Below are 11,397 nucleotides of genomic sequence, written 5' to 3'. Positions count from 1 at the left end.
GGAATTAAGCCCCTCCGCATCGCGGGGATCTCTTACTGGAGCTTAGTTTTGTTGATAGGTCCACAAAGCACAAAGGATGATGATATTTGCACATTTGCCACAGCGTCTCTCAGCAACAGGCCCTCCAAGGGCTTCACGTTCATTTTTCAGTGCCGCCAGAGGTGTATTGTGCTGTCGCCGACTTCCAGGTGCCTTAAGGGAAGTCCAGTTGGTTTTTAAAAAATTTACTTCTGGTCAACACTGCTTGAGAAGCGTTTGTGGGAATAGTAGCCAAGTCAATGCATACCTCAGAATGTGATATGGAGATTGCTTTCCACTGTGGTCAAGGAGGCCCCAGAAGCCAGAGCTAGGAGAGTGGCGAAAGGAACAGATAGGACGCCACAGTGGAGCATGTAGAAAAGATACAGGGACTTTGGAAAGAGAACAAGATCCGTAACATCCAAACCAGTGAGGTGTTTGAGCTTTGGCAGGGGAATTATAAATCTTTATTAATGGGAACAGTCAAGATATATTAGTTGGGGCTCATGAAATATAAAGGAATTAAAAATGAAAATGTAATAAAAATCTTCAAAACATGTGCAAAATGCAAAATGACAGTAATCTCCTGGCCTTGACATTCATGATTACAAAGCACCGCTTAAATCACAAGACCTACTGGCTATTCTTCCTAGGAATCATTTGACTCGTGGAAAGTTAAGATTTCTTTCAAAATGTTTATGTATTTTTTCCAGAAGTCTGAAAACACAACTTTCCTGTCAATGTAATCATAACTAAGAAAGCCAGGCAAATTTTAAATTAATTTACAAAGAACTTATACCCTAAAAGCCATTTTCCAGTTCATTTTCAAAGTTTTTAAGTTTGTGAATAGGTTATCTTAACCTTTAAAAAATTCCAACCAGAATAAAATGTATATTCAAATTTAAAACTGATAAGTATTTATGGTTGGCCAATAAAAGGGGTTTGATTATTTTATTTGTAAGTTGTTTTTTCACTTACCAGTCAGGCATCCTAAACTTCCTCTGCTTTAGCTGATGTGCTCACCAGGACAAACGCAGAATAAAGAATGGTCACCACTACACTGCTCTAAATAAAAGTAATGGGGTTATCATCAACTATTACAGGAAGGGCTCTGATCCGGGAACAGAGCTTCTGTTGAATGTGAAACTTTTCGGCCTGACTTAGGAGCTATAAAGTCATGTTGCCATTAAAAAGCCTTTCTCAATGTTACAGACATATTTCAAGAACTGTTTGACATTTCTATAACCCATGACTGACTGGACCCTTGAGAAATGTAAGCTCATACACCTTATTTAAATTACAGACCTGTAATTGAAAAATAAGTATTCTCCTATTTCCACTTTGGGAATTTCAAATAGATTTGACCATGCCGTTTCTCATGAATGCTGACTCTGGCTTCTTTGTCTCTGTCTCTCTGTCTCTGTCTCACACACAAACACACACACATACACACTCAGTAGTCTACAGTTTCTAGTGGGGGAATTAAATGCAGAATTTAAAAGATTCCTAAAAATATATATTCTGTGGCAAATCCATAAAGACAGAAAGCATATTAGTAGTTGTCAGGGGCTGGCATTGAAAATGGGTAGTAACTGCTTATGGTACAGGGTTTCCTTTTGGGGTCATGAATGTGTTCTGAAACTAGATAGTGTTGATAGTTGCACAACATTGTAAACATACTAAAAATCACTGTATATTTTAAAATAGTTAAAATGGTGACTTTTATGTTATGTGAAGTTTACCTCAATTTCAAAATATATTCCTATATGGAAAGTTTGCCATTTTTGGTAATAGTGTTCACTGGGATAAGTGTAGGTCAAATATGGTCTTAGGAGATTTTAATCAAAAAGAATTTGGAAAGAGGAAAAGAGATATCGTGCCCATCAGACTCAATGGAAACTAAAAAAGCTTAAAACTGAATTAACTGTTTAGTTTTCTCCATGTATAGTCAGAAAATACATACAAATTCCATTTAATGAATGTTTTGGTATCTCCACTTTTGCCATAGGTAGTTTCTTTTGCTGTCTAACCTAACTCTCTTATGTTACAACATAAAGTCCATTCTCTTATACTCTGTGTTCAGTAGCACAGAAGACAGATGCTTAGCATCACCACAATATTCCTTTCACACTCTCAAGCCCTTGCTTGGCCTTACCCAGGCTATTAAAACAAGGATAGATTTCTCAGGCATTCAGTCACTTTCACTAATCTTGGAACCCTTTTCAATTTTACCATTTGCTTGCAAACCCCTAATAGAAGATAGCACAGAAGGCCTCACTCACCTGAGCAAAGGAATCCTGAGTTATATGCTCTGACATCCTTGGTCTTCAGTTTCGGCCACTGCACACTATGTACCTGTTTCTAAACAGCACCTTGAAGCTGATTCCCACTAAGCTGGCCATACATTTATGCATGAAATTTACATTCTGGGCTCTCAGAAAAAGTTTCAGAGTTCCTTAATGTTCTCTTTAGACAGACCACGTGTCCAGTGCAAGAGTCCCTGTTTTCCAGCTCCCTTCCAACCCCGTCTTAGTGGTGTAATCATTGTGCCTCTTCTTCCATTGTGTTTATTTTTTTATGAGTGAAGACTACTTACTTCCATACTGCTGATTTGTTTCTTTCAAGTCTCATAAAATGCTTAATGATAATAGCATATCAATTATGAGAGCAGCACAGTAAAAGACAATGGTGTCTTACAGATGCAAAATCTTGATTAGATGATATATCTTATCTTCGGTTCTTCAATTTTGGGTCACACAGACCAGTAGTGCTATAAGGAAGCCTCTAAAACAATAAAGAAGACCCTTATCACATGTCCCAGACACAACCCTCCTCTCTAATGCAATTTTAAAATATTGACTTAGAGTGATTATTTTAACATTTAAGAATAGTTAAAAATACAATATGAAGGCCCTCCTAAGGATGTCTGTCAAAAGTGCTTTACTTCATTGTTCCCTGCATTGAGCCACATATATAACAAAGGCGCCATCTATTTGGAGTACTAGACAAGTGGCAGATACTAAGCAAGGTGTTTATCAGATATTATCTCATTTCATCTTTACAACACCCCTATGAATTAATGCAGTTATTATCCTCATTGTACACACGAAGAAACTAGATTTGGGGACGTTAAACTTACCCAAGGTCACTCAGCTGGAGAGGGGTAGAGGTAGGATTCAAGCCTAGATTTGTCTGACTGCAAAGCCCTTGATCCTTCTGATTTGTTATGCTGCCTCTCACTACCAAAAAGCTTGGGACAACACATTTGCTGCAATAAGCATAAATAGGGTCTTTTCTTCCTCTTGGCTCCCTTATGGATGACTAGGGCACTAGTAGGGGATTTACAACTAAGTGTTGATGCTGGAGGCCAACATAAAACTGGGGGAGGGGTGAAATGATGGTATTACCACCCCTTTAGCGTGGTGGGAACCACCTAATACCAGAATTGGTTGGAGAACTTCCATGTGGTTCCTGCTGCCCAAGTCCAACTGATAGTACAGTCCCCCTTTCAGAGCACTGTAAAGCTATAAGACGGATAAAATAACATTAAATAGGTTGATGAAAGCTCAAGTTAAAAATTTTGGGTAATGGTGGGGAGAGGGACTGGGGAGGGGGGTGGAACGGGTCATTGGGGAGAAAAAGGGACATCTGTAATATTTTAAACAAAAACAAAATTTTAAAATTAAAAAAAAAATTTTAGGTATGAAAAGGGGAGACTAGGTCAAAATAAAATATTTGAGGTTTGGGGGGATTTTTATTTTTAGCCTGCTTACTGCTGAATTTTTAAATCAGTATCAAAAGTTAGGGCTGTATAAAACTATTTTGTTATCTCAAAAATAGCCTGAAGGAATTTCTTGGCACTGTAAAGGGAAATAAGATAATTTTTAAAGGAGGCATAATCAGTGTAGATTTTACATGATTAAGGAGATTATGTTAAAGCTATTTATAAAGCAACATTGATATATACTTATTATTAGGTATAGAAGATTTTTTCTCTGATGCCAAAAGAAATGTATTTTTCAGAATAATTTTTCATATTTAGAAAATGTTCCACCTAGAAGGGTTATAATATTTGCATAGTTCTCCTTAGTCTACAATATGCTTTGATGTTTTCTTACTGCTCTAATAACTATATAAAGTTTTTGATCATCAAAAACTTTTGATGGAACATTGTACATCAAACCAAACCCAGAGATCTACTGCCTACTGTGCGCATTTTCTCTCCACCCCCTGCCCCCACGCCACAGTGTGTGTGGGGGTTGTCCCTTTGGAAGTAGGAAAGGTTTTGAGTGATGGGAGTTGGTGGCGAAGGATATTATGGATTTGGAAAGAGGATTGGGCTAAGGAGAACTTAAGGGGCTGAAGATAAAAGTTAATGAAAGAGCAGGGAGAGAGTCAGCAAGGTACATCAGAAACAAGCTCTGGATTAGGAATCAGGACAGAGTTCCATCTTTGCTAATACACAGCTTTGTGTTCTCAGGCACCTTGCTTTACCTCTAACTGGTAAATGAAGGGTTTAGTTGATCTCTGAGATCAAATTCATCAAAATTGTCTGTTATTCAATAACAGTAGTTAGCTTTAATGATTTTTTACTTTCCTCTTAATAATTTTCTATATAATGAGCATGCATTATACATCCAGAAACAAAAAAATTAAACTTTCTGTAGTTTTAATTCCATCAGCCACAAGACGGCTTTCTTGTATCAGTTCATTCCACTTCAACCTTTGAACAGGGCTAACTGAAAATTCTCTTCAAGGACACCCATCCATAAAATACTAATTCAACTTCTAAAAATCTGAGTCCCAATGATAGTTTTAAAAGAAATCTCATTAAATCTTTCTACTGTATATATGGGTATTATTTTATTTAAGCAGAAAATGGGTAATGGTTTTCTATCCTTGATTTTGCACCTGGATTCCATTCATTAAGGCAACATACGATCCTTGTTTATTTTTAGACTACTTTATTTATCTACTGGGTCCAAATATTCATAATCTGGAAAATAATATCACCAAGTAAGAGATCTTGGTTTGGTAACTATTTTGGTGTTTCTTTGGCAACTATTTGGTGCACTTAATTGCTTTTTGAATTATTTAGTACATGTGTTATACAAAATGTAGCAATGGATATTTGAAGTTTTGCTTCCTAAAGAACATCTAATTTACATGCAAAGATTGATTTTCAATATATATCTATAGAGATGCCAAAAATATATAAAATATGCTGCCAGAACTGGTTGGCAAAAGTATTTTCAAGGCTACCAATCTCAAATAATTGATACTTTGAATTGTCAAAGTATCCTTGAACTTTTAGATTCCATTTTATTTTGGAAGTCCAGCTTGGGCTGGCTTCAGCTTCTTCAAGGGTTGTTTTCTTAGGTTTACCTGACTCTCCATCAACGCTGACTGTGAGTCTCCCCTTTTCCATCCCCACCCTTTCCTTCTGGCAGTAATGGCCAGTTACTGTGCTGTGGCAAGCTCAACATCCCATTTCTTGTGGTCATGAGGTATGTACTTTTCATATAATCTACTTTGTGTTTTCCTCAGCATCAAGATGACCCATCCTTTGAAAAACATAATAATGCATCCCTAAGAGTCACATTAGAAAACATTAATGTTTTGACTAATTTAAAACTGCAAATGAAAAACACCTACGCTACAATTATCAGTTTATGAGGGAAAGGGGTATCATTAAATGAGTTTAGTTTCTTCTTCTTAGTACCAATTACTTTACACATGCCTAATTTGTTTTTCCTTTGCAGGTGCAATCTATCGCCCTTTCAGGTAAACGTGGACTGACGTAGAATGATTAATTGTGTGTCAGCTCTTCATAGGGTGGACCATCTAAGCTAAAGTTGAACGCTAAGGATAAAGTGGTTCAGGAAAGTTTCATATTTGTGTTATAGGCTTCTCGTTTGTCTACTAAAAAAAGATATCTCATTTTCTAAGCAGTTGACAATCTCAGACTGTAATCATAACAAATTAAGTGTATTCATCTGCCTATTATGAGCTTAAGCTGAGCTGGTGATTAAATATTTAGGAAATAATTCCTGACTAAAACCTCTCAAATTACATTAAATTGTTACTTATATTTGTTTCATTGTGCTATCTGGCCCCAGGGGAAATCTGGCACATTTTCTCTTTCAAGTTGTTGACACTTTTTTTTTTAGGATAAAAGGTTATGACTTCTCTGATTTCTCCTGTTCACATGGCTCAGAGATGGATTGGCTCATCAATGCCACTTGTTCTAAACCATAACAGTATGTAAAGTCCATGGTACAGTATATAAATGTCCCAGAAGTGCCCTAACCATGGCTTTTGGTCAGTAACAAGCTATTGTCTTCCTACAGAAAAAGCTCAAACCAACTTCCAGTTGTCTTGATAGTTCCAGTTCAAAATACTTTCAGTTCTCTGCCAAACATGTCTTGTAGAAAGACAGTTCAGGTTATACAACTAAACCTAAAAGTCCAGCCATATACATCAACTTTTGGCTCAACCACCATAGGAGTGGGTAACCATTATAAACCAGGGTTATTTATAAGGATTACTGGTCAAAACATCTCTCTGACAAGTATCCAAGTTAACTCTGGGTGTAAATATTGTTCAAATTATCTTTAAATAACTACCACCCCCTCGAGGGAAAGGAAACTGCTCTACTGGAATCCATTTGTTTTGAAATTAAAATGGGGAAGAAGATGCCTCAAGTATTTAGTCTAAATTCTTTGAACTTTTATTTGCTGTCTTTGCTGTTAAGTTAGACACTATTTTTTGAAACTATTCCCAAGAATAAGGTTATAAATGCCAAGTGGAATTAACCAGACATTGCATGGATGCAAAATACAGACTCTGACTTAGGGACAGAAGTATAATTTGTAGAAGATGATAGTGGTTTCCCTCTTTGTCTTTAAGGAAGTGGGACCAGGGAAGTGCTATTCAGCACTAGACGAATGAGTTCAATCACGACTCTCATTAACTATGTGATGAGATTACCTAACTCTCAACCTCAGCATCCTTTTTGGTAAGTAGAGATAGAAAGTCTCTTTGCATAGTCAGAGTATAACCACAATTATAGTACTTGGTACATGGTGAGTCTCAAATGTTAATTACTTCATCAAAACTTACGCTAGACACCTTAGAAATCAGTTAGAGACCTATCTCTTCACTGATCTCTACATTTCCTGAATCTGTGTTTTGATTTTGTAACCTGAACCCATTATCATTCCCTACTTGAAAAAATAATCCATTTGTTTACACTGTTTTATTTGCCTTTAAAATTCATTTTCAAACTTTCAGAAAAGAACCCTAACTTAAAGGACTTTAATTTAAAGCTAACTTCATACTCACTTGCTCTTCTTCCTTTATTATTTCATGGTCTTCCAATCATTCCTCCTTTAAATCTTCATGTTTATAAATTAAAGTCCTAGTTTAAAAGTTAACAATCTTTGAAAAATTATGGACCGGTATTCCTTCTGATATTTTGGCAGGTGTGTAGTAATGACTGGTCAGATCTCCAGGATAATTTCACAAACAGGACGTGGGGTTGAAAATGCACATAGACCACCTTCCTTAAAAGCAGAGGTTAGAAGGGGAGCTTAGAAGTTAGCCACTGAGCTGAATAACTCAGGCTGGTTTACCAAACTGCAGGAAGATGTGTTTGTCTTGCCTAACATTGAATCTGGTGTCTAACATAGTACTTGTCACATAGTAGTTGCTTAAGAAATGTTTATTGATGGGCTAAACAAATGAGCAAATAGATGCCTTGAGAATCAACCCCTGTGTACCCTTTGGTAATGTACTATGTTACAAATGCCTGCTTATGTCAGTGAGGAATACTTTCAGTTGCAAGGCAGAATAATTAACCCAGTAGTGGCTTAAACAAATGCTCCCGACAGTTTGGACAGTAGAAGTGGCAGGTGTGTTGGCTGAATGGCGCTATGATCAGGTTTAGAGTCACTGGGAGTCTCTTGGACTTTTCTGGCTTGCAAGATTGTTGCAGGAGTCCTAAGTATCATGTCCTCCCAATAACCATGTTCAAAGACAGAGTAGCTAGTGGTATAGGAAAGAGGACTTCTTTTAGTACCATGTCTCTTATCAAAGAGGAAAATATTCCCCAGGGGATTTCCCCTTACAGTGCATTAGAAAGAAATGAATCACATTGCTCCCAGCTTAAACACTGGAACCACTTTCCCTGAGATCATAGGACCTTCAACTGGGACCTAAATAGGGACTCCTTGTTGTCAAGGAAGAAGGGTGAAAATGGCTTTTGCTATCCTCACACTTACTGTGATGTCAGAATCACCTGGAGGACTTGTTAAAACTCAGTGTCCCGCTGATGTTCCTGGGCCATAACCAGACATAGAATTGGTGCTTTTAGTTACCACTGCTTGAGTTGAATGCAGAACTAAGGAACTGTTGTTAGTTAAAATGCTATGTATAATCCAAGAAAAAGACTAACAATCCTTCTGAATTTTCATTGGTACCTGTGATTTTGTCAGCATTTCTGAAGAAGTATATGTGAATGGCTTTTTGCCTTCATAAAGGGAATAAAATCTATTCCAACAACTAGAAATAAATTAAAATCTGAACTGATTTTGAAAACTTGTCTTTTATTGTAAACATAAGAATATCTTGAGTTTGTGTTTGCCCTACTAATCAGTGTCTGTATCGACAAAATCATGAATCAAAAGGTGAAAAATTTAAACAGCTTTCTAGTATCATAGAAGCCATAGATGTTGTATCTAATACATGGCATCGTAGAAGCTCTCTGAAAAGAGGAATCCAACCTTTTGGAATTTAATTTAGTTAAACTTGCTTATGAAAACACGAGCTTGGTCTCAAAATACTGTTTTTACTTTAAACCAAGATGTACAGGCTTTTAAGAAGTAGTAATTTATGTGGAATCTATTACTTAATGGGGCTTTACTGCTTTGTGAGATTCTCCATAGTGTTATTATTAGTACAAATAATGTCACATGGTTTTCAGATATACTGTTTTAGGCGATGGACATCAAACATCAAAAATACTAAAAATTGTCTCAGAGTAAGATGTATCCTCCAAAAAATAAAGCATCTGTTTCCAGTAATTTTTAAATGAATATTAAAGATTATAATTAAGATAAAAGGAAAAAATCATAATTTGTCCATTTCCTATTATAACTAAGCCTCCAAATATATCTGTACTGTATTTACATTTTGTTAAAGACAGACATATATCAGAGTAAACCTGGCTATCAAAACACTCACTCATCTCTACCTTTAAAAAAATAGACACTACATTAAAATTAAAGGTCATTTACTTTGAGATGTTATATGCAGTAAAAAGCAACCACTAAAAATACCTTGAGTTATTCATGGGTAGGTTTCCCATACTTTTTTGAGTATGTGCCAGGCAAAAATAAGGTGGTCATGTAATGAGTCATCATCAATCAATAACTTGCTTTACCACTCTAGTAAATATTAAGCACTTACTCAGATGTGAACGTGAAATTTGCAGGATGTAAGATTTTCCTGGTGAGGTTGGAACAGTTTCACAGAATGCAGGATGGGTGGCACCCTTACAGCTTCCTAGTAAGGAGATTATATAAAATCTGATGATTTTCAAATTTGATTTTTTTTCTCTTTCATCTGTTTACTCTCTTTTTTTTAGAACTTATTTGAAATACTACAATTTATTAAGTGTTAGACCTTTGTAAGATATGAGAATATCATTTCATAATCTGTGCTTATGAAATGAAGCTTATCATGATCAACTTTCCAACCGAGCATTAAAATCCCAGGCTGGAAATGGGGAGGGGAAAAGGGGGGAGGGAGGGGGAGAGAGGGAGGGAGGGAGAGAGAGGGAGGGATGGGGGTGGGAGGGAGGGATGGGGGTGGGAGGGAGGGAGGGAGGGGGAGAGAGAGGGGGGGTTTGTCAGCACCATCTAAGGAAAAGAGAATTACCTAACAGGTAGTCTTAGAAAGATCACATTAGCAGGTATAAGAATTATTGACTTTGCTACATTTATTTGAAAAATCTTTTAAAGCCATCCAATTCACTTTCTTTTCATTTAATTATCAGCAAGTAATCTGGTATTTATTAATTTAGTGTCACAGATCACATGGTGCTGGGTAGAGGGAATATTACTGCATATTCTTTTCCCTGGAAAGGAACATGCCTCTGCAAATTAAAAAAAAAGAAAGAAAGAAAAAGAAAAGCGGTCTAAACCAGTATCCCCTGAGTTTAGCAAATATAATCTAGTTATAATAATTTAAAAAAATAAGCCCGTGGACTATACAATATGGACTATAATCAGTCTATAAAAAATAACAATTATAGAAATACAGTCTTCAAATTGAGACTGTCAGGGCACATGGAAGACATTCAATAAATATTTTTAGAATGAATGCATAATTAATAAAAATGTTAAAACTGTCAAAAATCATCTTCATTATGTAATATTTATTGTATGACATAAAGTTATTTGGTATTGTATAAAGTTTTTGTCTTCTTAAAAGAAACAGTAGTTGGATATTGCCTAAATAAAGAGAAGGCTTAGAGAATTTAAAGTAGGATGAGGGGCTATTTTAGGCAAGCACTCCAGTTCCTTCAATCCATGAGAATTATTTATAAACAAAAAACAAACAAACATGACATCATGAGAGGTCCTTCACCTGAGCAGCACCATATCATTACAGAATAGATTCCAAGGGTGGCTGGCTAACCCTTATCTTCAAAATGAATGATGTTGAGAACCCAAGAAATAAACAATGGGGATTGTTGTCCTTTCTGAACTCAAAGGAGACACTCCCTGAGGAGCAAAGGTAAAGAAGAGGAATTCAGTTTGCTTAGTGAAAACAAAAGAAATTGTCCCCTGGATTTGCCTTCTAGCTGGAATAAGTAAGCCATGTCTAGACAGACACAGTATAGAGAAATGTTTGTTAACTGGCTAGATAATTTCATTGGAAGAAATTCAACATTGAGCAAAAGAAATGTAGTTGCATAATTTTCTGTCAAACATGAAGAATATTCAAATATAGTAACTTTTTATTAAAGAATATGAATAAATATTAACTGTTACTATTATTGGTAGTAGTGCAATTTTTTTTTCTTTCCACATCCTCATGATATTATCTTCCTCCTTAACTGTTTCCTCAACTGTATTTACAGCCTAGCACAAAATGTGGAAAAAGACTTTAATTACCACTATTTAGAGTAAAAGTTTTAGTTAACCTTGCTAACAAACATGGAAGGGAGAAACCAATAGCAAGTGGGAATGGAGAAAATTATCTCTGCTTAAGATGATGTTTCTTTAGGCCAAGTGAAGATGCTGGTCATCCCCAACAGAAGGGAAACAGCCTGGAGGAGATAAGCAAAAGCCCTGGAGATAAAAAATGGGCAGC

This window comes from Miniopterus schreibersii (assembly GCF_964146895.1).
Source record: "Miniopterus schreibersii genome assembly, chromosome: 7".
NCBI classification, from domain to species: Eukaryota; Metazoa; Chordata; class Mammalia; order Chiroptera; family Miniopteridae; genus Miniopterus; species Miniopterus schreibersii.
This window is presented reverse-complemented; position numbering follows the sequence as displayed.